At 37.6% G+C, this 25,601-nt stretch overlaps 1 protein-coding gene across 1 annotated transcript in view; it reads right to left on the bottom strand.

Annotated features, from left to right (window-relative positions):
• NLK (nemo like kinase) overlaps nucleotides 1-25,601 on the bottom strand; it is a 175,538-nt gene that overhangs the window by 107,994 nt on the left and 41,943 nt on the right. The window lies entirely within an intron of this gene.

The raw sequence follows: 25,601 nt of genomic DNA, 5'->3' as shown, positions 1-25,601 counted from the left end.
AAAAAAGAAAACAGAATTATAGATCAATGTCCCTCAAGAACATAACATGGGCGCCTGGGTGGCTCAGTTGGTTAAGTGACTGCCTTCGGCTCAGGTCATGATCCTGGAGTCCCGGGATCGTGTCCCGCATCGGGCTCCCTGCTCGGCAGGGAGTCTGCTTCTCCCTCTGACCCTCCTCCCTCTCATGCTCTCTGTCTCTCATTCTCTCTCTCAAATAAATAAATAAAATCTTAAAAAAAAAAAAAAAAGAACATAACATAAATTGCAAAAATCCTAAACAAAATATTAGCAAACTGAATCCAATGGTATATACAGAGGAAAATTCATCACAATCAAGTGGGGCTTAACCTGGGAATGCAGGGTTGGTTTAACTTCTGAAAATCAATGCAATTTACCATACTGGAATAAAAGAGAAAATGAACACAATCATTTGAATAAATGCGGAAAAGGCATATGACAAAATTCAATACTCTTTTCATGATTAAAGGCAGATAACTTCCTCAACCAGATGAAAACTGACAGCTAAAATCATACTCAATGATGAAAGTCTCTATGTTTTCTAAGATCAGAAACGAGGCAAGGATGTCCACTCTCACTATTTCTATTTAAGAGTATATTGGAATACCTAGCTAACACAATAAGGGGAAAAATAAATAAAAGGCATATGGGTGAAAATTTAAGAAAAACTGTCCTCATTGACAGATGACATGATCATGCATGTAGCAAACTCTAAGGAACCTTCAACAAAACTACTAGAATTAATAAGTTAATGTAACAAAGTTCCAGCATATAAGGTTAATATACAAAATTCAACTGTATCTCTATATACTAGCCATGAACAATTACAGGATAAAAATTTTAAAAACCCAATTAACAATAGAATGAAAAAATAATATACTTAAGAATAAATTTAATGAAAGACGTGCGAGATCTCTACACTGAGAACTACAATACACTGCGAAGAGAAATTAGAGACAACCTAAATAAAGAGAAATACCATGCCCATGGTTTCATGTTCATTGGCTTCAAAGACTTAATATTGTTCAAATAGCAAACCTTCCAAAATTTATCTTTAGAGGGCACCTAGATGGCTCAGTCGGTTAAGCAACTGACTCTTGGTTTCAGCTCTGGTCATGATCTCAGGGTCCTGAGATCTGGCCCTGTGTCAGTCTCCACACTTAGTGTGGAGTCTTGCTTGTCCCTCTCCCTCTGCTCCTTCCCCTGATTGTGTGCTTTCTCTCATAAATAAAAAAAAAATAAAAAACAAATCTTTAAAAAAAATTTATCTTTAGAATCAGTACAATTCCAACCAAACAACTGATTTAAAAATTCATATGGAAAGACAGAAGATCTAGAATATGCAAAACAGTTTTGAAGAAGAAAGTTGAAGGACTTACACTACCTGATTTCAGGACTTATTACAAAGTTACAGAAATCCAGATGGTGTGGTATTGGCATAATGATAGACAGACAGACATAAAACAAGACAGTCAAGTCCAAAAATAGACCCAAACTTACATGTCAACTGATTTTGAACAAAGGAGCCAAGGTAATAGAGTGAAAGAGTTTTTTTTCAACCAGTGGTGCTGGAACAATGAGATAACAACAAATCATGATGCATATCTCTCACTATAGACACAATTAATTCAAAGTTGATCACAGACCTAAATATAACAGCTAAAACTATTAACTTTCAGGAAAGAAAAACAAAATTTTTGTGATTTTGGGTTAGGCAAAGATTTCTTAGGATACAAAGAAGCACAAGCTATGAAAGAAAAAAAAAAGATGAAATGGACTCCATCAAGGTTAAAAACTTTTGCTCTTCCAAAGAAACTATTAAGAAAATGAAAAGGCAAGCCACCAAATGGGAGAAAATATTTTTTAAAACAACAAAAGACTTGTATCCAGAATACATATCTCTCCTGCAACTCAATAGTAAGAAGACTAATAATCCAATTAAAGATGGGCAAAAGATCTGCACACTTTAAAAAAGAAGATATGCCGATAGAGAATATAAGCCCATGAAAAGATATCCAAAGAAATGCAAATTAAAACTACAGTGACATTCCACTACACACCCACTAGAATGGCGAACATTTAAAAAGAGTGACATTTTTGGTCCTAATCACACTATATTGTCATTATGAGTATTTCTCTATTTGGATAAAATATAAGCTCTAGAGGAAAAAAAAGACTGACAATTAGTGGTAGTGAGGATGTGGAGCAACTTGAACTCTCATATGTTGCTGGTGGGAATGTAAAGTGTACAGACACTCTGGAAAACAGTATGGCAGTATCTTATAAACTTAGGTACATACTTCACATGTGACCCAGCAATTCCATTTCTAGGTGTTTATCCAAAAGCTATGAAAAATATATATCCATGTAAAGACTTGTACACAGAAGTTCATAGCAGCATGATTCATATAATAGCCAAAAATGTGTAATCCAAATGCCCATCAATTTGAATACACTTTAGTGCATCCATGTTATAGAACACAATACTACAAACAAATGAAATAATATTAAACAAAACAATGTGGATGAATCTGAAAACATTATGCTAAAAGAAGCCAAACACAAAAGACTATGTACTATATTATTCCATTTGTTTGAAACTCTAGAAAAGACAAAACTACAGTGACAGAAAGCACATCAATGGTTGCCTGGGGTTACAGATGGGGACTGACTGTAAAGCCATGGGAAGAAACTTCTTAGAGTTAGAGACCTATTCTATGTCTTGACTGTGGTGGTGGTTGCACAATTATATATAATCACAAAAATTCATCAAACTGTGTAATTAAAATGAATGAATTTTATTGTATGTAAATATAACTATTTTTTTTTAAAGATTTTACCTATTTGAGAGAGAGCACGAGAGAGCCAGAGAGAGCACAAGCAGAGGGGAGGGGCAGAGCAGAAGCAGACTCCCCACTAAGCAGGGAGCCCGACATGGGGCTCGATCCCGAGACTCTGAGATCACGACCTGAGCAGAAGGCAGATGCTTACCAACTGAGCCACCCAGGCACCCCAATATAACTTTAATTAAAAAAATAAAAAATAAAGGCAATGGTGCTCTACTTCATCAATAAAAGGAATGACATTAATACTGAAACCATGAGCTATATTGTTTTTTTTCTCCACAGACTTAGCAAAAATTACACTACTGATAAAAGGTGCTAACTATACATTTCTTTAGAGTAATCTGGCGTTGTATACCTAAACTCTTGAAAGATGAGTGAATTTTTTGACCCAGCAATTCTATTTCCAGGAATTTTCTCTACAGAAATAATCAGACTAAGTAAGACTATATACAAAAATGGTATTGGAAACTTCTCATAATGGTGAAAAGTAATTAGGAAAAAAGCCCTATATGTCTAACAATAGGTGATTGGTTAAATAATGAAATGTCCATCCAATTAAAATGATGTGAACAATATACATTTGTCTTTTAAAAAAAATTTTATTTTAAATTCAATTTAGTTAACATATAGTGTATTATTAGTTTCAGGGGTAGAATTTAGTGATTCATTAGTTGCAAACATGTGTCCTTACTGATGTATGAAGATGTACTCAATGTTGGTATTTTTCTCCTTTAATGCATTCTGTGTAGGTACCTTTCACTTGTATGAGTTATGATACAAACAATAACTAGTAACTACCATAACAGTTAGATTTCTGTCATTAGAAGAAAAAGAATTAATCACTCCTGCCCTGTTTTACACCACTTTGACATATGAGGCTATATTTTCTGTTTAATTCTTATGATGAGTAATGAAAAAAATAATAATCTTTGGACTCAGTATTACCACAAAATACTCAGTATTATCACAAAAGATCTGACATGAGCAACTATTTCATTTCAAAAGAGCTCTGACCCACAAATTTAATTAGTTATTTTAATAATCTACTGACAGTCTGCTCTGCGATAAAGAAGTAACAGAAGGTTCTAGTATATACTTTCTAGGTATTATTTGGGCCTTCGTTCCTTACCTATAAAAGGAAAATGGCTGGGTGTGGGATTAGGTCATTTCTAGTTCTAAGGAAGAGTAATCTATTAAAAATCTGTCAACACTTTCAAAAATTATAGAATTGGCAAATGCAAAGTGCCAAGAAATAAACCTTTGTCAACGAGTCTGGTATACCTTATAAATATTCACTTTTAAAAAAAGAACTAGGATCCTTATTAAATTTTGGTGAATTCAAACTTAGGGAACATTCACTATAACATAAAATGGAAATTCAATCTGTCAAAGAGACTTAACAAAGGCAGGAATCACAACTGAAAAGTGATATATCCTCAACGGTTTCCTAGTTGCTAAAATTTAAAGTCAATTATCTTACTTGAAGACAGTGAAAATGTACGAGCATCTATCATAACCACATCAGCATCAGGTAAAAAGATGTCTAACAGTCCCACAACTACAGGTAATTTCAAACAGGAAAGAATAATATACTACTAGTTATTCAAGGCTAATAATTTATTGTGCCTACTTTAAAATAATAATGTTTCCAAATCCAACTGGGTTCATATATTCAAATCAAGTAAGGATAATCCATTTATAAAAGTGAAATACAACTTGCCTCTCCACCTAACAGTACCAAGTCTAACAAATTTACCCTGCAATTAAGCATATCTTAATTCAGAGAGTAAATAACCTATGTAAAATGCTTGCAAACTTGACTATAAAGAAAGAAGATTTGAGTTTTACTTGTTTAATGCCAAATCAAAGAAAGTAAGTTAAATATAGGGGCACCTGGGTGGCTCAGTTTGTTAACTGTCTGCCTTCGGCTCAGGTCATGATCTCAGGGTCCTGGGATCAAGTCCCGTGTTGGGCTCCATGCTCAGTGGGGAGTCTGCTTCTCCCTCTGCCCCTGTCCCCTACTCAGGCTCTTTCTTTCTCAAATAAATAAAATCTTAAAAAAAAAAAAAGTTAGGGCGCCTGGGTGGCTCAGTTGGTTAAGCGACTGCCTTCGGCTCAGGTCATGATCCTGGAGTCCCAGGATCGAGTCCCGCATTGGGCTCCCTGCTCAGCAGGGAGTCTGCTTCTCCCTCTGACCCTCCCCCCTCTCATGCTCTCTCTCTATCTCATTCTCTCTCTCAAATAAATAAATAAAATCTTTAAAAAAAAAAAAAAAGTTAAATACATACACACATGAAATATAACTCATTTATTAAATCTTAGGAGAAGAGCCAATTTTTCTTAATCAAGTAAATATTTTGCTATCTGAACATTCTTCTGTGCAGTTGTCTTCAGAAGCTACACAATGAAAATAACTTGTAGTATGGTCCTTGTACCTTGGTGCCTCGTTTTTTAGTTAAATTATAACCCAAACCAAACTGAAATACAATCAATTGGCCCAAGCAAAATTGCATTAGATGGGAAAATGAAACTACCATAAAGTCTGACTGGAGATGGTGGTGATGAGATGTGGTGCTGCAACATACAAGACACAGCCAGACCAAACAAAGCCTGAAACAAGGGAAAGGCTCCATCCTACTGCTGTTTAGACCCCACAGTGTCTCACTTATGTATTCTACAGGGCAACTGCTGAGAGAAGAATGCACCTCTTATTTTCTAGCAGAAAAGGAAATGATTCTTTATCTGCCAATAGTAAGAGACTTCTTAAACAGTTTCCCTGACCCTGCTTCCCTCAGTGATTTGTAAAAGTACATTTTTATTAGGGTTTCATTTCTTTACTGAAGAAAATGAAAATGTTTCAATATTCTCCTTCCTTTTCTCTCTGCTGTTTGGAAATAGAAGTGGGAATGGGGAACTAGAGAAGTGTCTTCAAGATCTACATAGGCTTTTTACTGATTTATGTCAATAGCCAATTGAAAGTTTCTCTTTTGAAGCCCAAGTGTCAGGATTTCAATATTAAAGTTCAGATGATCTTCTCAGTCCAAATGCAATGATTGACAGACATTTTCTTCTCCTTCAATACTCCTTTGATTATATCCCCTTAGGTCTAGAGATCTAAGGCTATACTGTAGGATTTAAAATATATAAGAACATTACATTTTCAAAAACTCAAGTCTATACCAACTGAGTCACAATAATAACAGTTCTGTAAAGTTTTGTTCAGCCTGCATTTTCTAGGTTTAATTATGTAAATTACACCACAAGTAAACTATGTTGTACTTTTGTCTCATGTGTAAAATTATAATTTTACATAGTAGAGAATCAAAGACTTATGCATTTTATCATCTTCTTCAAAAACTAATTCCTATTTTTAGTAAGTCAGAGTAAGTCCAGAATGCTGTTTAAACTAGATTCTTCTGTAATCAGCTAAGTAGCTATCATTCTTTTCCAACTTTTTAAAAAGTATATTCTATTTTTTTTTAAGATTTTATTTATTTGACAGAAAATGACAGAGTGAGAGAGGGAACACAACAGGGGGAGTGGGAGAGGGAGAGACAGGCCTCCTGCTGAGCAGGGAGCCCAATGCGGGGCTTGATCCCAGGACCCTGGGATTATGACCTGAGCAGAAGGCAGACGCTTAACGACTGAGCCACCCAAGTACCCCTCAAAAGTATATTCTTGACTTATAAAAGAATGTTAGTGCTGACAACGTCTTGAATATCACTATTCAATAAGTAAGGCATCATTGTAAATGTGCAATTATACTTCACTCATGAGAGAGACTTGGATGGAGAAACATGGGAAATTTTGGAAAAGTTACATTCTCCATTCTGGTTTTCTGATTTTAAGACAAGTGCAACAGTTAGAACACACAACCAAGAAAAGAGGACAGGAACATACTTGGGGGAAGGATGACTTTTCTATTTTAGAAAATCCTAGAACATGCCATCTAGGTACACTACTTTTTTTTTTTTTTTTAAGACTTTATTTATTTATTTATTTGACAGAGAGGGAACACAAGCCGGGAGAGTGGGAAAGGGAGAAGGAGGCTTCCCGCAGAGCAGGGAGCCCAATGCGGGGCTTGATCCCAGGACCCTGGGATCATGACCTGAGCGGAAGGCAGACGCTTAACGACTGAGCCACCCAGGCACCCCCTAGGTACACTACCGCTGTAATGTTTGAATGTAACTTTAAAGACTGATGCCATGGGGGGAGTGCCTAGTGAATAATCACTTCAACTATATTTATTTTAATCATAGAAAATTTGGAATCATAAGATACTTCACATCCTGATCAAGAAAGTGAATTTTAGGGGCACCTGTGTGGCTCAATCGGTTAAGCCTCTGAGTCTTGGTTTCGGCTCAGGTCATGATCTCATGGTCGTGATATCGAGCCCCACACCTGGATTCGTGCTGAGTGTGGAACCTGCTTAAGATTCTCTCTCTCCCTCTCCCTCAGCCCCCCTCCCCCGCAGTTCACACACACGTGCTCTCGCTCTCTCTATAAAAAAAGAAGAAGAAGAAGAGCTGTAAGAATGTGTGTTGAGCTTGTCTTGGCCATGTGGAAGAAATAATTCAAGAAAATAAACACAATTTGCAGAGATAGAGAAAGCAGACAAGAATACAAGATAATATTCAAGTCTTACATTTCACATATACATAAGGCTGGTTCTACTTTTATCTTGAAGTCCAGTTACGTGAGCCAACAACTTTTTTTTGCTAGTTTGAGTTGAACTTTTATAATCCAAGAAACCCAGCTCATATACCAACCTTTACTAGATGCTCATTTTCATCTGTGTAAAAATATTACCTTTTGTATCTCCCTCCCTTCCCATATCATAAACGTTTTAATTTGCTCCTCAAGATGCCTGGGTGGCTCAGATGGTCTGCCTTCGGCCCAGGTCATGATCCCAGGGTCCTGGGATCGAGTCCTGCATCAGGCTCCCTGCTCAGCAGGGGAGTCTGCTTCTCCCTCTCCCTCTGCCCCTGATCGTGCTCTCGCTCTCAAATAAATAAATTAAAAACAAAACAAAACAAAACACCTTTAATTTGCTCCTCAAGCACACCCCTAGGAGATGGCACTGTTTAAAACAATCCTTTTCAGACATTTAATCTTTCATCACTGACCTTACATTACATGCTACCATGGACACAAATCAGTAGTTCCTTTATCAAGAACTCCCCTCATCTCTCCCAAAACTACTTCCCTTCCCTGGTATACAAGCCTTGAACTTGGCCACCAAAGGACAAGTGGTCATAGCTGGGTTAATAATGCACTTTTTATAAATATATCCATGATAGTCATTTCAAAGGTGCAAAAAAGAAAGGCAGCTTTATTGAAATGTGTTCCTGCTTTTAAGGTTCTTAGGACAGAAACAATCTAACATCAACTTTCAAGCTACTTGGATTTGAAACTATGGTTTTGTTTTGGTGGTGTTTCTGCTCAGAAATCTGAAGAAAGAATCTAACCATTCCCTATACAGCAAATCCTAAGGAAGCTGTGAAAAATTATAGCCTTTTCAGAGAGTTTAATTTCACCACACATAAACAAAAATAAATCATTTTGCTTGTTCAGAAGTTATTAAGTATCATCTGATGAGAATATAACTGCTACTGCCCAAACTTGCAAATCTATGATATTCTAGTAAAAGATTACGGCTCCTTTCTGCTATCCTGGTTACTGAGCAATAGCCATTTTTTGCAATCTCTCTTGTCATTCTCTTTTTAGAGATGTTGGGTTGAAATTCTAATGTGTTCTAATGCAGACCATATCCTGACTTAGGCAGTCTAATAGCTGAATAAAGCCTGACACAGTGTTCATCAATTATTAACACCAGCAGAAACCATTAAAGAGTCTAGTACAACATCAATAAATTAGCCTAACAAATGAAATAAATGAATAGTGAGAGCCTTTGATGTGCAATTTTCATGGGAAAGATTGTTACCTTCATTTTTCAAAAAGGAAAACGGATAGAGAAGTTAACAAATTTGCCTTGGGTCACAGAGAATAAATGGCAGAACTGGGACTGGATTAAAGTCTGCTGGACTCTATAGTATGTGTTCTTTTTTCTATACCAGGCTGCTCTCTCTGAACTCCGAAGTTCTATGAAGCAGCAATTACAAAGCTGTCCCTTTATACCTTCTAAGGACCCCTTTGACCACAATTACAGTTCACAGAATTCTTTTTCTTATTTTTTATTATAAATAGCTCTTTTTGGGCATGCCTATGGAGTAAGTTAAGGGGAATATGCAGTGAGGACATGGAGGGAGAGTTAATGGGGACCGCCCACAAAAGTTCTACTTTTAGAAATGCTATTCTATTATATATAGATCAGCCTACTTTAGGAGTGCTCAATTTTGGTTTCATTAAGTATGTATGTATTTCAGAGCCAGAACTATATTTAAGAAACCCATTGTATATTTTTCCAGCATCTGGTCACAAGAATATTTCAAAGAAACCAAAGTCCTTTGTTTCATTAATATATGTTCCTTCCTCCCCCAACTCCCTTCCCAGCCAGTTATTATTCATTAGTTGGGAGACAGCATTTCTCAGAAATCTGGTTAAAGAAAACTTTAAAAATACAACAAAAATTACAAATATAACAAAAACCATTTAGTTTCTCAGCTGTTTCTATGCAAGGATAGGACAGTCTGTTTCCTTTCACCTTTATCTCCATGCCACTTGTTACACAGTAGGTGTTCGTTGAAAGGGAGGGCTTTACTAATGTAAACCAGGCTAGAAAACAAGTTTTATAAAATACTGCTCACTGAGCTCTAAGATGGAGTAACCTTAATAAAGGTAAGAGATATCCTAAAATAATGTTCCAAAAATATGTATGTAATTAATGGGAACAGAAAATTCCTTGCAAACTATGGCTTCCTCCAAAAAGAATAAGTATCACACAAATGGAAGAATTACCAAATGGAGTGATAAAAATGTTCTAGATCTGTTATGTGTTGTAAAGAAACGTGTATATCCATAAGTTTTCTGAAACTGTTAACATGTTAAATGTTGCATTTCAATGATCTAAAGTCTTTTTTTGAAGACAAAAATGTTGACAAGCCTACCCATTCTCTTACCCTCTATTCTCCTCCCTTCTTTTTTTTTGTGTTTTCCCAAGCTATGAGCAATACATCAATCTTAATGTATTAAGACCAGAAGCATGACACCACAAAGTTGGTCCTGACAGAGACATTTTACTTTTGAAATGAGAAGAAAAAGCTGCTGTGCAGGTGCTACATGTCACCAATCCAGAGGTTTCGCTCTTTGGCAGCACATTTAAGTAAATCTTATATATTGTTAGTTATGATGATTTCTAGGTCTTTCTTGTTCAACAAGGAGCGCCTACTTGCCAACATTTCAAAAAATGATAAAATGACATTCAGGACATAGGAGACAGGCTAGTTGTCAAAAGAGAAAAGAAATCCGATGCCAGCATGACAAAGGCTTTTTATTTTGGAAGATATATAACAACCGCATTACTGAAAATGAAGCTGAGAAGGGGACATTACCCAATATGAACTGTTTTACTTGCATTAAATGCCATAAAACTTGCAATGTGTCTTCTGGGATACCTCAAAGTAAAATCAACAAGAGTTTCCTACAGGAAAAGGAATGGTCCCACAGAATGGGTAGTCTCATTTTATAGAGTACTATGAAAATTTTGGTCTACTTTTTAAAGGAGACTATTAGAAAACAGGTCTACATCTATGGGAGTAACTTATTTAGCAGATTACTGAAATGTAACTAACCATGTGGATAAGATTTATGTAGGAGCAGTTATCATACATTTAATAAAATGAAGCCATAGAAGCTATAAGAACTATACAGACCTTTGTTCAAAACAGTGAGAATATATTTCAGACACATATGTAAACATAGAAATTAGACACTGATGCACTCATTGCGCAGATAAAATGTTTGCCATTTCTGCTTCAGAGACCTTCTGTTAAGACATTAAATGCTATAGACGCATCAGAAGATTGCCTCTCAATTTTTCCCTCCCTCGAGTTAACCATTATCTCGACTCTAGTGTTTGATACATAAGACTATATCCATAAAAACATATATAATTATTGTTTTAAAAATTTACATAAATGGAATCCCACTGGCCTAAACTTTTACCTATAACTTGCTTTTCCCCACAGTTGATCTTGTTTTTAAAATTTATCCGTGTTGATTCATCTAGAGCTAGTGCACTCATTTTATGTGTAGCAGAATATTCCACTATATGAAAAACCAATAAACCCAAAGATCCAAGAAATTCACTGAACGCAGAAGAAACATGAAGACAATTATACCAAGACACATCATAACTAAAATGCTTAAAATGGGATGGAAGGTGGGAAAACTGAATGAAGGTGGTAAAAAAGTACAAACTTTCAGTTTTAAATAAGTACTGGGGATATACAACATGATGACTATAGTTAACAATGCTGTGTGGTATATTAGAATTTGAGACTAAATACATTATAAACAGAAGAACAAAGATAAGGATTATAGCATATTTCTTATTTAAAACAATGCAATCTAGAAGACAATAGAGTAACATCTTTATAAGTATTTAAATGAAAAAACTGTCGCCCTAGAATTCCATATCCAACAAAAATAATTTTCAAAACTGAACATGAAATAGGCTTTTTCAGATATGCAAAAACTGAAATTATTCATCACCAGCAGACGTGTATTTTAAGTGGTAAAGAAATCTGTAAGCAGAAGGAAAGTGATACCAGATGAAAACTTGGATTTGCACAAAGGAATGAAGAGCACAGGCATAGTAACACAGGTAAAGACTTTTTATTACTTAAATCTCCTTGAAAGATAATCAACTATTTAAAGCAAAATAACAATGTAGTGTGGGATTTAAAACATATGTAAAACAATAGCATCAAGATCAGAAGGGGAGAAATGGAAGTAGACTACGTAAGGTTCTTATGCTATCCGTAAAGTGACAGAAACTCAACCAAAGGTACACACTGTGGTAAGTTAAAGACATATACTATAAACTCTAAAGCAACTTCTAAAATAATTTTACAGCTAAAAAGACAACAAAAAGGATAAAATGGAGTAATAAAAAATATTCATAATCCATATAGAAAAGTTGATACTTTGGAAGTCATAAAAATTAAGAACTTCTCTTCAAAAGACACTGTTAAGAGAATAAAAAGATGTCACCAACTGAGAGAACTTATTTGAAAATCATACAGTTGATAAAGGATTTGTATTGAGAATAAAAACCTCTTAAAACTACAGCAAGATACCACCACATACCTAAAATTTAAAAGACTGACCCTACTAAGGATTAGCAAGAATGTAGAGGAACTAGAACTTACACACTGTTGGAAATGTAAAATGGTAAAAACATTTTGGAAAACAGTTAACTTAAAAAGTTATACATACACTTACCGTGCAGCCATTCACTCCTGGGTGAAATGAAAACATACATCCATACAAAGACTTAGACATGGATGTCCATAGCAGCTTCACCTATAACAGCCCCCATATAGAAATAACCCAAAACTATGGTAAATTCCTACATAGACTACTACTAAGCAATAAAAACTAATTAACTATTGATTTGTACGACAACATGGATGTATCTCAAAAAAATATGCCAAGTGAAATAAGTGAGATGAAGAGTACATCCTATATGATTCCATTTACATTAAATTCTAGAAAATACAGACCACTTTACAGTGACCAAAAGCCTAGAGATGGTGGGGGAAGTAATGAGCCACAGAAGGGAAAGATTACTAAGAGACAAATCTCGGGATGCCTGGGTGGCTCAGTCGTTAAGCGTCTGCCTTCGGCTCAGGTCATGATCCCAGGGTCCTGGGATCGAGTCCCGCATCGGGCTCCTTGTTCGGTGGGGAGCCTGTTCTCCCTCTGCCTGCCGCTCCCCTTGCTTGTGCTCTCACTCTCTCTCTGGCAAATAAACAAGTAACATCTTAAAAAAAAGAGAGAGACAAAGAAATATTTTTGTGGTGATGAATATGTTCACAATCTTGATTGGGGTGATAGTTTCATGAATGTATACATATATCAATATTACCAAATTGAACAATTTAAGTATGTGTAGTTCACTGTATATCAATTATACTTTAATAAAGCTGTTTTAACCTGTCAGAATGGCTAGAATAAAAAAGACAAGAAATAACAAGTATTGGCAAGGAAGTGGAGAAAAACGAACCCGTGTGCACTGTTGGTGGGAATGTAAATTGGTGCAGCCACTGTGGAGTGGAAAACAGTACAGAGATTCCTAAAAAAATTAAAAATAGAAATACCATATGATCCAGTAATTCCACTACCAGGTTTCTACCCAAAGAAAACGAAAACGCTAAACTGAAAAGATATATGCACCCTTATGTTTATTATAGCATTATTTATGATACCAAGGTACAGAAGCAATCCAGGCGTCCATCGATAGATGAATGGATAAAGAAGATGGGGCAGATATATACATGATGGAATATTAGGCGGCCATAAGAGAGAGAGAGAAAGAGAAAGAGAGCGAGAGAGAGAGCGCTTACCATTTGCAACAACATGGATGGACCTAAAGGGTACTACACTAAGTGAAATAAGTCAGAGAAAGACAAATACCACATGTGGAATTATATGTGGAATCTTAAAAACAAAACAAATGAGTAAACAAACAAAAAGGAGAAACAGACCCATAAAAACAGAGAACTGATGGTCGCCAGAGGGGAGAAGGGTAGAGGTTTGGGCAAAATGGGTGAAGGGGAGTAGCTTCCAGTTACAGAATAAAGAAGTCACAGGGATAAAAGGGGCAGCATAGGGAATACAGTCAATGGTGCTGTAATAACGGACTGTAAGGTGACAGATGGTAGCTACACTTGTGGTGAGCATAGCATAATGTAGACAGTTATCAAATTATTATGTTGTACACCTGTAACTAATATAACTCTGTGTGTCAACTATACTTCAATTAAAAAAAATCTGTTTAATCTTAATCTGTTTTCTTAAAGGGTACAAACTTTCTGTTGTAAGATGAATAATTCTGAGGATCTAATGTATAACATGGTGACTACAGTTGATAATACTGTATTGTATAACTGAGAAAACTTAAGCACTTTTACCAAAAAAGGAAAAAAAGAAAGGTGTATGAGGTGATGGATGTGCTAATTAACTAATGTGGGAATACTTTCACAATGTGTACATAAACCAAATCATCACATTGTACATTTTAAATATTTTTACAATTTTATTTGTCCACTATATCTCAGTAAAGCTGAAAAGAAAAACCTTCACCTGTTTTCATTAATCACATTGTCAGCATTGCCATGCTGAGTTCTGTGTATGTACTGTGGAATGAAATAAACATGTACTTCTGTGAAGTTTTACTTCTGTCATTTCTGCTGTCACTGAAAACAGGATTCTCAATGTGAGAAAGGAGATACAAGTCTAAAATCAGAGTTTTAGTAATTTCAATTTGAAATATCAGTATGAACTCCTGATATCATTTTGTTTTAAAAAGATCTGTCCACTGAAAGAATGAGCCTTAGAAACAACGACCAATCCAAAAGGAATGAGTACCTCTATCACCCAGGGGACCCTGGAGAAATGTATGGTCTAAGTCTGGAATATTTTGTCATATCTAGATTACTAGGTTTATGTTGAAAGGACTCAGAAGGCCAGTGCCAAGATAATATAATTTGTACATCAGTAGGGCGGAGCAAGATGGCGGAGGAGTAGGAGACCTGGATTTCGTCTCCTCTCAGGAATTCAGCTGGATAGGGATCAAACCATTCTGAACACCTACAAACTCAACAGGAGATCGAAGAAAAGAATAGCAACAACTCTCTGAACAGAAAAGCGACCACTTTCTGGAAGGCAGGACGTGCAGAGAAGTGAATCCGAGGCGTTATTCGGGAGGATAGATGGCGGGGGAGGGGCCTCCGTAGGCCGCTTCTGGCAAGTGATAGAGCCACGGAGCACAAAATCGGAACTTTTAGAAGTCTGCTCCGCTGAGGGATGTCACTCTGGTGGCGAAGTGGGGGGTGGAACCCTCGCGGGACAGTGTGGTCTCAGGACCCTCGGGGTCACAGAAAGACCGGGGGTGCCTGAGTGCGGCAGAGCTCCCAGGTATCGGAGCAGGGAAGCCGGCTGCAGAGACGGAGCCCAGGCGTGGGCTCTCAGCTCGGGGTTGCCATAAACCGTGATCCGCGGCACAGTCGGGCCACTGCTCCTCCAGCAGGGACCCAACAAGCGGCAGATCTGGGGAGACTCACCTTCCTCCCCCGGGAGGAGAGGTGCGGGAGCGCACCACGGGGATCTGCTGGGTTTGGAGACTCCACCCGGGGTCGGGAGCCAGATAGAAAGGCGCGGTCACAGGCCGGGAGTGTGAGCGCGGAGTGTGGCCGGAGACCGGGGAGACGGGAGTGACTGACTGCTTTTCTCTGGGGGCTCGCTGAGGAGCGGGACCCCGAGTTCTCGGCTCCGCCGGGGCGGAGACTGGGAGGCCGCCATTTTCACTCTCCGCCTCCAAAGCTGTACGGAAAGCTTGCAGGGAACAAAAGCTCCTGAGAGCAAACCCGAGCAGATTACTTAGCCCGGACCGGCAAGGGCGGGGCAATTTTGTCTCCGGCAAAGACATTTGGGAACCACGGCAACAGGCCCCTCCCCCAGAAGATCAGCGAGAACAGCCAGCCAAGACCAAGTTTACCGATCAATGAGAACGGCAGAACTCCAGCGCTAGGGGAATACTGCACATAGAATTCATGGCTTTTTTACCATGATTCTTTAGTCTTTCAAAGTTAATTATTTTTTTTAACTTTTTTTTCTTTTTTCCTTTTTTCTTTTTTTTTGAATTTTTCTTTTTCCCTTTTTCAACCAACATCTTATCAATCCCTTTTTTTAAAGTCATATTCTATCCCTTCATAGTAGTTACCTGTATTTTTGGCATATATATGTAAGTTGTTCTCTCTTTAAAATCTTGAGATAGATTCTTCTAACAGATCAAAATATACTCTAAATCTCTAGTGTATGGTTTTTTTCTACTCCCCTGCCTGATCACATTCTCTCCCTTTTTTCTTTCTTTTTTTTTTTTAATCCTCTTCTTTCTTTTTTCAAACAACTTATCAAATCCTTTTTTAAAATTTTTTATAATTTCCATCTTTACAGTCATATCCCATCCCTTCATCATATCAACCCTTATTTTTGTACATATATAAGTTTTTCTTTCTTTTAAAATTTTGGGAGGGACTTTAACAGACCAAAATACACCCAAAATCTAGTGTGTGGCACTGATCTATAATCCAGCCTGATCATATTTGATCACATTCTGTTTTTGTTTTGTTTTGTTTTGTTCTGCTTTTGTTTGTTTTTATCTTTATCTTTTTCTTTTTTCTTTTTTTCTTTCCTTTTCTTTTTTCTCTCTCTCCCTTTCTTTTCCCACTGCTTCAGGTCTTTTCTGATTTGTTTAGAGTATATTTTCTGGGGACGTTGTTACCCTGCTAGCATTTTGTTCTCTCATTAATCTATTCTCCTCTGCACAAAATGACAAGACGGAAAAAATCACCTCAACAAAAAGAACAAGAGGTAGTACCGACTGCCAGGGACCTACTCAATACGGACATTAGTACGATGTCAGATCTAGAGTTCAGAATCATCACTTTAAAGATACTAGCTGGGCTTGAAAAAAACATGGAAGTTATTAGAGAAACCCTTTCTGGAGAAGTAAAAGAACTAAAATCTAACCAAGTAGAAATCAAAAAGGCTATCAATGAGGTGCAATCAAATATGGGGGCGCTAATTGCTAGGATAAATGAGGCAGAAGAAAGAATCAGTGAGATAGAAGACCAAATGATGGAAAATAAAGAAGCTGAGAAAAAGAGAGATAAACAACTCCTGGATCACGAGGGCAGAATTCGAGAGATAAACGATACCATAAAACAAAACAACATTAGAATAATTGGGATCCCAGAAGAAGAAGAAAGAGAGAGAGGGGCAGAAGGTATAATGGAGCAAATTATAGCAGAGAACTTCCCTAATTTGGGGAAGGAAACAGGCATCAAAATCCAGGAAGCACAGAGAACCCCTCTCAAAATCAATAAAAATAGGTCAACACCCCGACATCTAATAGTAAAACTTACGAGTCTCAGAGACAAAGAGAAAATCCTGAAAGCAGCTCGGGAGAAGAGATATGTAACCTACAATGGTAGAAACATTAGATTGGCAACAGACTTATCCACAGAGACCTGGCAGGCCAGAAAGGACTGGCAGGACATATTCAGAGCACTAAATGAGAAAAATATGCAGCCAAGAATACTATATCCAGCTAGGCTGTCATTGAAAATTGAAGGAGAGATAAAAAGCTTCCAGGACAAACAAAAACTAAAGGAATTTGCAAACACGAAACCAGCCCTACAACAAATATTGAAAGGGGTCCTCTAAGCAAAGAGAGAGCCTAAAAGCAACACAGACCAGAAAGGAACACAAACAATATACAGTAACAGTCACTTTACAGGCAATACAATGGCACTGAATTCCTATCTTTCAATAGTTACCCTGAATGTAAATGGGCTAAATGCCCCAATCAAAAGACACAGGCTATCAGATTGGATTAAAAAACAAGACCCATCGATATGCTGTCTGCAAGAGACTCATTTTAGACCCAAAGACACCCCCAGATTGAAAGTGAGGGGGTGGAAAACCATTTACCATGCTAATGGACACCAAAAGAAAGCTGGGGTGGCAATCCTTATATCAGACAAATTAGATTTTAAACCAAAGACTGTAATAAGAGATGAGGAAGGACACTATATCCTACTTAAAGAGTCTATCCAACAAGAAGATCTAACAATTGTAAATATCTATGCCCCTAACATGGGAGCAGCCAATTATATAAGGCAATTAATAACAAAAGCAAAGAAACACATCGACAACAATACAATAATAGTGGGGGACTTTAACACCCCCCTCACTGAAATGGACAGATCGTCTAAGCAAAAGATCAACAAGGAAATAAAGACTTTAAATGACACACTGGACCAAATGGACTTCACAGACATATTCAGAACATTCCATCCCAAAGCAACGGAATACACATTCTTCTCTAGTGCCCATGGAACATTCTCCAGAATCGATCACATCCTAGGTCATAAATCAGGTCTCAACCGGTAACAGAAGATTGGGATCATCCCCTGCCTATTTTCAGACCACAATGCTTTGAAACTAGAACTCAATCACAAGAGGAAAGTCGGAAAGAACTCAAATACATGGAGGCTAAAGAGCATCCTACTGAAGAATGAATGGGTCAACCAGGAAATTAAAGAAGAATTAAAAAAATTCATGGAAACCAATGAAAATGAAAACACAACTATTCAAAATCTTTGGGATACAGCAAAGGCAGTCCTAAGAGGAAAGTATATAGCAATACAAGCCTTTCTCAAGAAACAAGAAAGGTCTCAAGTACACAACCTAACCCTACACCTAAAGGAGCTGGAGAAAGAACAGCAAATAAAGCCTAAACCCAGCAGGAGAAGAGAAATAATAAAGGTCAGAGCAGAAATCAATGAAATAGAAACCAAAAGAACAGTAGAACAGATCAACGAAACTAGGAGCTGGTTCTTTGAAAGAATTAACAAGATTGATAAGCCCCTGGCCAGACTTATCAAAAAGAAAAGAGAAATGACCCAAATCAACAAAATCATGAATGAAAGAGGAGAGATCACAACCAACACCAAAGAAATACAAACAATTATAAGAACATATTATGAGCAACTCTATGCCAGCAAATTAGATAACCTGGAAGTAATAGATGCATTCCTAGAGATGTATCAACTACCAAAACTGAACCAGGAAGAAATAGAAAACCTGAACAGACCTATAACCACTAAGGAAATAGAAGCAGTCATCAAAAATCTCCCAAAACACAAAAGCCCAGGGCCAGATGGCTTCCCAGGGGAATTCTACCAAACATTTCAAGAAGAATTAATACCTATCCTTCTGAAACTGTTCCAAAAAATAGAAATGGAAGGAAAACTTCCAAACTCATTTTATGAGGCGAGCATTACCTTGATCCCAAAACCAGACAAAGACCCCATCAAAAAGGAGAATTACAGACCAATATCCCTGATGAACATGGATGCAAAAATTCTCACCAAAATACTAGCCAATAGGATCCAACAGTACATTAAAAGGATTATTCACCACGACCAAGTCGGATTTATCCCTGGGCTGCAAGGTTGGTTCAACATCCGCAAATCAATCAACATGATACAATACATTAACAAAAGAAAGAACAAGAATCATATGATCCTCTCAATAGATGCAGAAAAAGCATTTGACAAAGTACAGCATCCTTTCTTGATCAAAACTCTTCAGAGTATAGGGATAGAGGGTACATACCTCAATATCATAAAAGCCATCTATGAAAAACCTACAGCGAATATCATTCTCAATGGGGAAAAACTGAGAGCTTTCCCCCTAAGGTCAGGAACGCGGCAGGGATGTCCACTATCACCACTGCTATTCAACATAATATTGGAAGTCCTAGCCACAGCAATCAGACAACAAAAAGAAATCAAAGGCATCCAAATTGGCAAAGAAGAAGTCAAACTCTCACTCTTTGCAGATGATATGATACTTTATGTGGAAAATCCCAAAGACTCCACCCCAAAACTGCTAGAACTCATACAGGAATTCAGTCAAGTGGCAGGATATAAAATCAATGCACAGAAATCAGTGGCATTCCTATACATCAACAACAAGTCAGAAGAAAGAGAAATTAAGGAGTCGATCCCATTTACAATTGCACCCAAAACCATAAGATACCTAGGAATAAATCTAACCAAAGAGGCAAAGGATCTGTACTCAGAAAACTATAAAATACTCATGAAAGAAATTGAGGAAGACACAAAGAAATGGAAAAACGTTCCATGCTCATGGATTGGAAGAACAAATATTGTGAAGATGTCAATCCTACCTAGAGCAATCTACACATTCAATGCAATCCCCATCAAAATACCATCCACTTTCTTCAAAGAAATGGAACAAATAATCCTAAAATTTGTATGGAACCAGAAAAGACCTTGAATAGCCAGAGGAATGTTGAAAAAGAAAAGCAAAGCTGGCGGCATCACAATTCCAGACTTCCAGCTCTACTACAAAGCTGTCATCATCAAGACAGTATGGTACTGGCACAAAAACAGACACATAGATCAATGGAACAGAATAGAGAGCCCAGAAATGGACCCTCAACTCTATGGTCAACTAATCTTTGACAAAGCAGGAAAGAATGTCCAATGGAAAAAAGACAGTCTCTTCAACAAATGGTGTTGGGAAAATTGGACAGCCACATGCAGAAGAATGAAACTAGACCATTTCCTTACACCACACACAAAAATAGACTCCAAATGGTTGAAAGACCTCAATGTGAGACAGGAGTCCATCAAAATCCTAAAGGAGAACACAGGCAGCAACCTCTTTGACCTCAGCCGCAGCAGCTTCTTCCTAGAAACATCGCCAAAGGCAAGGGAAGCAAGGGCAAAAATGAACTATTGGGACTTCATCAAGATAAAAACCTTTTGCAAAGCAAAGGAAACAGTCAACAAAACCAAAAGACAACCGACAGAATGGGAGAAGACATTTGCAAATGACATATCAGATAAAGGGCTAGTATCCAAAATCTATAAAGAACTCATCAAACTCAACACCAAAAGAACAAAGAATCCAATCAAGAAATGGGCAGAAGACATGAACAGACATTTTTCCAAAGAAGACATCCAAATGGCCAACAGACACATGAAAAAGTGTTCAATATCGCTCGGCATCAGGGAAGTCCAAATCAAAACCTCAATGAGATACCACCTCACACCAGTCAGAATGGCTAAAATTAACAAGTCAGGAAATGACAGATGTTGGCGGGGATGCGGAGAAAGGGGAACCCTCCTACACTGTTGGTGGGAATGCAAGCTGGTGCAGCCACTCTGGAAAACAGTATGGAGGTTCCTCAAAAAGTTGAAAATAGAGCTACCATATGATCCAGCAATTGCACTCCTGGGTATTTACCCCAAAGATACAAAAGTAGGGATCCGAAAGGCTACGTGCACCCCGATGTTTATAGCAGCAATGTCCACAATAGCCAAACTGTGGAAAGAGCCAAGATGTCCATCGACAGATGAATGGATAAAGAAGATGTGGTATATATATACAATGGAATATTATGCAGCCATCAAAAGGAATGAGATCTTGCCATTTGCAACGACGTGGATGGAACTGGAGGGTATTATGCTGAGCGAAATAAGTCAAACAGAGAAAGACATGTATCATATGACCTCACTGATATGAGGAATTCTTAATCTCAGGAAACAAACTGAGGGTTGCTGGAGTGGGGGGTGGGGTGGGAGGGATGGGGTGACTGGGTGATGGACACTGGGGAGGGTATGTGTTCTGGTAAGCGCTGTGAATTGTGCAAGACTGTTGAATCTCAGATCTGTACCTCTGAAACAAATAATGCAATATATGTTAAGAAAGAAAAAAAGAAGAAGAAGAATGTAGCAGGAGGGGAAGAATGAAGGGGGGGAAATCGGAGGGGGAGAAGAACCATGAGAGACGATGGACTCTGAAAAACAAACTGAGGGTTCTAGAGGGGAGGGGGCTGGGAGGATGGGTTAGCCTGGTGATGGGTATTGAGGAGGGCACGTTCTGCATGGAGCACTGGGTGTTATGCACAAACAATGAATCATGGAACACTATATCTAAAACTAATGATGTAATGTATGGGGATTAACATAACAATAAAAAAATTTAAAAAAAAATTTGTACATCAGTAAAAACAATAACTGCAATGAAATGAAGATATCAAATATTTTTAAATCCATAAATTAATATTAATTGGTCGCTAGAGGATGCTAGGAAGCCAATTCATCATTTTTAAAACAGATAAAGGGAACAAATCATGCATTTATCCTACCTTTCCTATACAAACTATATAAATCAACAGGCAATCAATGAGAAGACAAAGTTTCACTTTATAGGTGTACTTCAGCTCATAAATGAAGAGGGAATAACAGACTTAGAATACCACCATTTTGAAAACCTTAGCAAATCAATGGATATAGGCATGAATCATCAATATCTACCAATATCATAAAGGTAAGACAACCCAGTATTATGAGTCTCCTGATTAACTATACATCACTACCCATTGAAGCAGTCATGCCCATCCATGAAAAAAAGGAAAAAGAAACAAACAAACATGAATGGGATCAAGCCTCTAGATCCAACTACTAATGAACAGAAGACAAAACAGAACAGATTAGCATGCTAAACCACATGGACACAACTAACAAATCTCAGTAAACTCTAAGACAAAGCCACCTAGATTCCTTAAAATTAAATTCTAAGGGGGAAAAAGGGAGAAAGAAGAAAGAACCACTCCCTTGATGTGGGCATTCTCAGGTTACTCTACCCTTTCCTCCTTGGTGACCTTATCCCCTGTATTAATCTATAAACCTTATGACTGATGACTAAATCTGTCCAACTGACACCACAGAGGTGATATGTCTATAGCCCAACCCCATCATGGGTTATAGATTCATAGTACTAAAAGGCATCTACTTTAGAGATCATCCAGCCTAACCACCTACCTAATATATTCATCTAATGCAAACAAGGTCACTTTCTTCTTCAAAAACTGAACAAACAAAACAAAACACTCAAAGCCCAATCTCTGTTTCTAGTTTTGCCTCTCTTCTCTACTACATATATTCTTTGCTGCTGCCAAACTAGGCAATAGCTATTCCCAAGTCTACATGCACTTGCCTGATTTGTTTCCCTGCCATAGCCCCATCTACTACTTCCATTAGCTGAAATATTCCCATAAATGGGACCAGGAATGGTTTTCTTTTCTGATTTACACTCCTACATACAACAATAATGGTAAATGATTAGCATTTCTGTGGTATCTTTGACACTGAAGGATACAGTATAAAACACTACTTGTTAATACCTAGGTAGCTCTAATTCCTCTCTGACCCATATTTCCTGAACTAGCTCTCATTTGGTACATATAGGCAGCCTATACAAAGTTTAAAAAATCAACCTAGATAATTTTTGAAGTTATAAACTCTAGGCATGCTAGAAATGAGACAGTAAGTTTCACATACATAAATGTAAGATTAGCTTTTCTGTGGGCACCTGGGTGGCTCAGTCGTTAAGCGTCTGCTTTCGGCTCAGGTCATGATCCCAGGGTCCTGGGATTGAGCCCCACATCAGGCTCCCTGCTCCACGGGAAGTCTGCTTCTCCCTCTCCTACTCCCCCTGCTTGTGTTCCCTCTCTCACTGTCTCTCTCTGTCAAATAAATAAAATCTTAAAAAAAAAAAATTAGCTTTTCTGTCTCTGTGAAAACTCACTTATTTTGCCTAAGAGCAAAAGACTCACCCATAATCCTTGTAAGAAGTATTTTTTTAAACTGTTTTTTTTTTAATAAAGATTTTACTTATTTGACAGAGAGAGATATAGCGAGAGAGGGAACGCAAGCAGAGGGAGTGGGAGAGGGAGAAGCAGGCTTCCCGCTGAGCAGGGAGCCCAATGCGGGGCTCGATCCCAGGACCCTGGGATCATGACCTGAGCCGAAGGCAGACGCTTTAACGACTGAGCCACCCAGGCGCCCCGCAAGAATTATTTTGCTTGCAGTTATACTCAATATCGACTTAACTCTCATTTTTAAATGAGATGAAAGTGAACCAAGGTCTTTCAAACTTCATCAGAGTCACACTTTATATTGGAATTTGATTCTAAAGTTAAGGCAAAAAAACTTAAGTTCTTCAGCTTATACGAATTCAATTATGCATGGTTGGTAAAAAGTAACAAAACAACAATACTGTAAACTTATATCTTCATACATCGCTGGTGAATGTAAATCAGAACAATCTTAGGCAAAGACTCCTGGCTCTCATCCAATACCATGTTCTTCTCCTTTTCCTAAGAAACAGAACTGAACTTTTTTCAAGGGAGCAAGGCATTCAGCTAAAAGACTCTTTTTTTTTTTTTTTTAAGATTTTATTTATTTATTTGAGAGAGAGAATGAGAGAGAGAGAGAGAGAGCACATGAGAAGGGGTAGGGTCAGAGGGAGAAGCAGACTCCCCGCTGAGCAGGGAGCCCGATGCGGGACTTGATCCTGGGACTCCAGGATCATGACCTGAGCCGAAGGCAGTCGCTTAACCAACTGAGCCACCCAGGCGACCGCTTAAAGACTCCTGTGCAGCTAGTGTGGCCAGGTGATCCAATTTTGTCCAATGAAATATAGATGGAATTATCATGTGATTTTTCAGGAAAGATCCTTAAAAGGAAATAGTAACATGCTTTTCTTTGCCTCTAAGAGGAGTGACTAGGGAGACAAATGAAAGAAAATTGTGTAAACTTCTGTATATTTTGAGTGTTGAGACAGGTAAATGTCTTATTTTTTTTTTTTTTTAAGATTTTATTTATTTATTTGAGAGACAGAGAGAGAGAAAGAGAGAGTGAGCTCATGCATGAGCAGGGGGAGGGGCAAAAGGAGAGGGAGAAGCGGGAGCCTACAGCAGGGGCTTGATCCCAGGACCTCAGGATCATGACCCAAGCCGAAGGCAGACGCTCAACGAACTGAGCCACCCAGGCACCCCTTACTTATTCTTCTAAAAAACCACACATTAATTTAAAAAAAACTATAGTAACTTTAAAAAACTATTACAGGTTTAGTGAAGAAAAATGGCAATTTCAGTATTTTCAGAGTATCAGAAAATTGCTGGGGATGCCAAGTAAACTAGCTCAATAAACCAAGTAGTATACCTATTCTACAAGAAAGCAGTAATTTTCTAAGGCAACACAACAGTCTAGTACTCTGAATCTTATGTGCTTTAAAAACGTATTCTAAATGAGTACATCTGAGTACCGAACATGATAAAAAATGAACTTTAGCTATTTCCCCAGAATAAACCTAACAAATGGAAATATATATTCCCCTGTACCTTGTTTAAATTGAAATATCTCTCTCTCTCTCTCTCTCTCTATGAGAGATACTGTGAAAGATGTCTTTTTGGGGGGAAGAGGAAAATATCACAAACTTCCTTTTTGCAAGTTGAAGTCAACTTATTTACTGCATGAATATCAGAAAATTCACTAACAGAATAGTGTCAATGGAAAGAAAAAGCATAAAACATATATGATCCTTTCTTACTTAACCAAATAAATTAAAAATGTTGAGCAGTTGAAATAAAACAATTTTCCTAGCTACACTTCTGATTAATCATATATTGAACTTTTAAAAAAAAAAAAAAGGATTTTATTTTTAAGTAAACTCTACACCCAACGTAGGGCTCGAACTTACGACCATGAGATCGAGAGTCACATGTTCCACCGACTGAGCCAGCCAGGCACCCCATATACTGAACTTTAATGCACTGAAATTTGATTTATCCAGCATGCACAATACTGCAAAAAATTAAAAAATGCAATGATACAGAACTTTTAGTCCTATTGACAAGTCACAGCCCCAAAAATTCAGGAGCCTGGAAGACTTTAGAATCTTGAGATTGGCAGTTAGGTGGCTGGGTTCTATCTAATACTAGCTCTATCACTCAGCAGGTTTCAGACTTCAGGTTAGACATTTAACAAAACAGTATTTTCTAATTCAAGCATCCTTATACACTAGTGAAGGCATGCTGCAACATTTACTGATACCTATCATTTGTTAAACTTTTTAAAAATATAGTATCTTATTCAATCATTATGA

This window comes from Phoca vitulina, unplaced genomic scaffold (assembly GCF_004348235.1).
Source record: "Phoca vitulina isolate PV1807 unplaced genomic scaffold, GSC_HSeal_1.0 scaffold40, whole genome shotgun sequence".
Lineage (NCBI taxonomy): Eukaryota > Metazoa > Chordata > Mammalia > Carnivora > Phocidae > Phoca > Phoca vitulina.
Note: the sequence above shows the minus strand (reverse complement) of the source record. Positions and strands in the feature narration are given on the sequence as shown.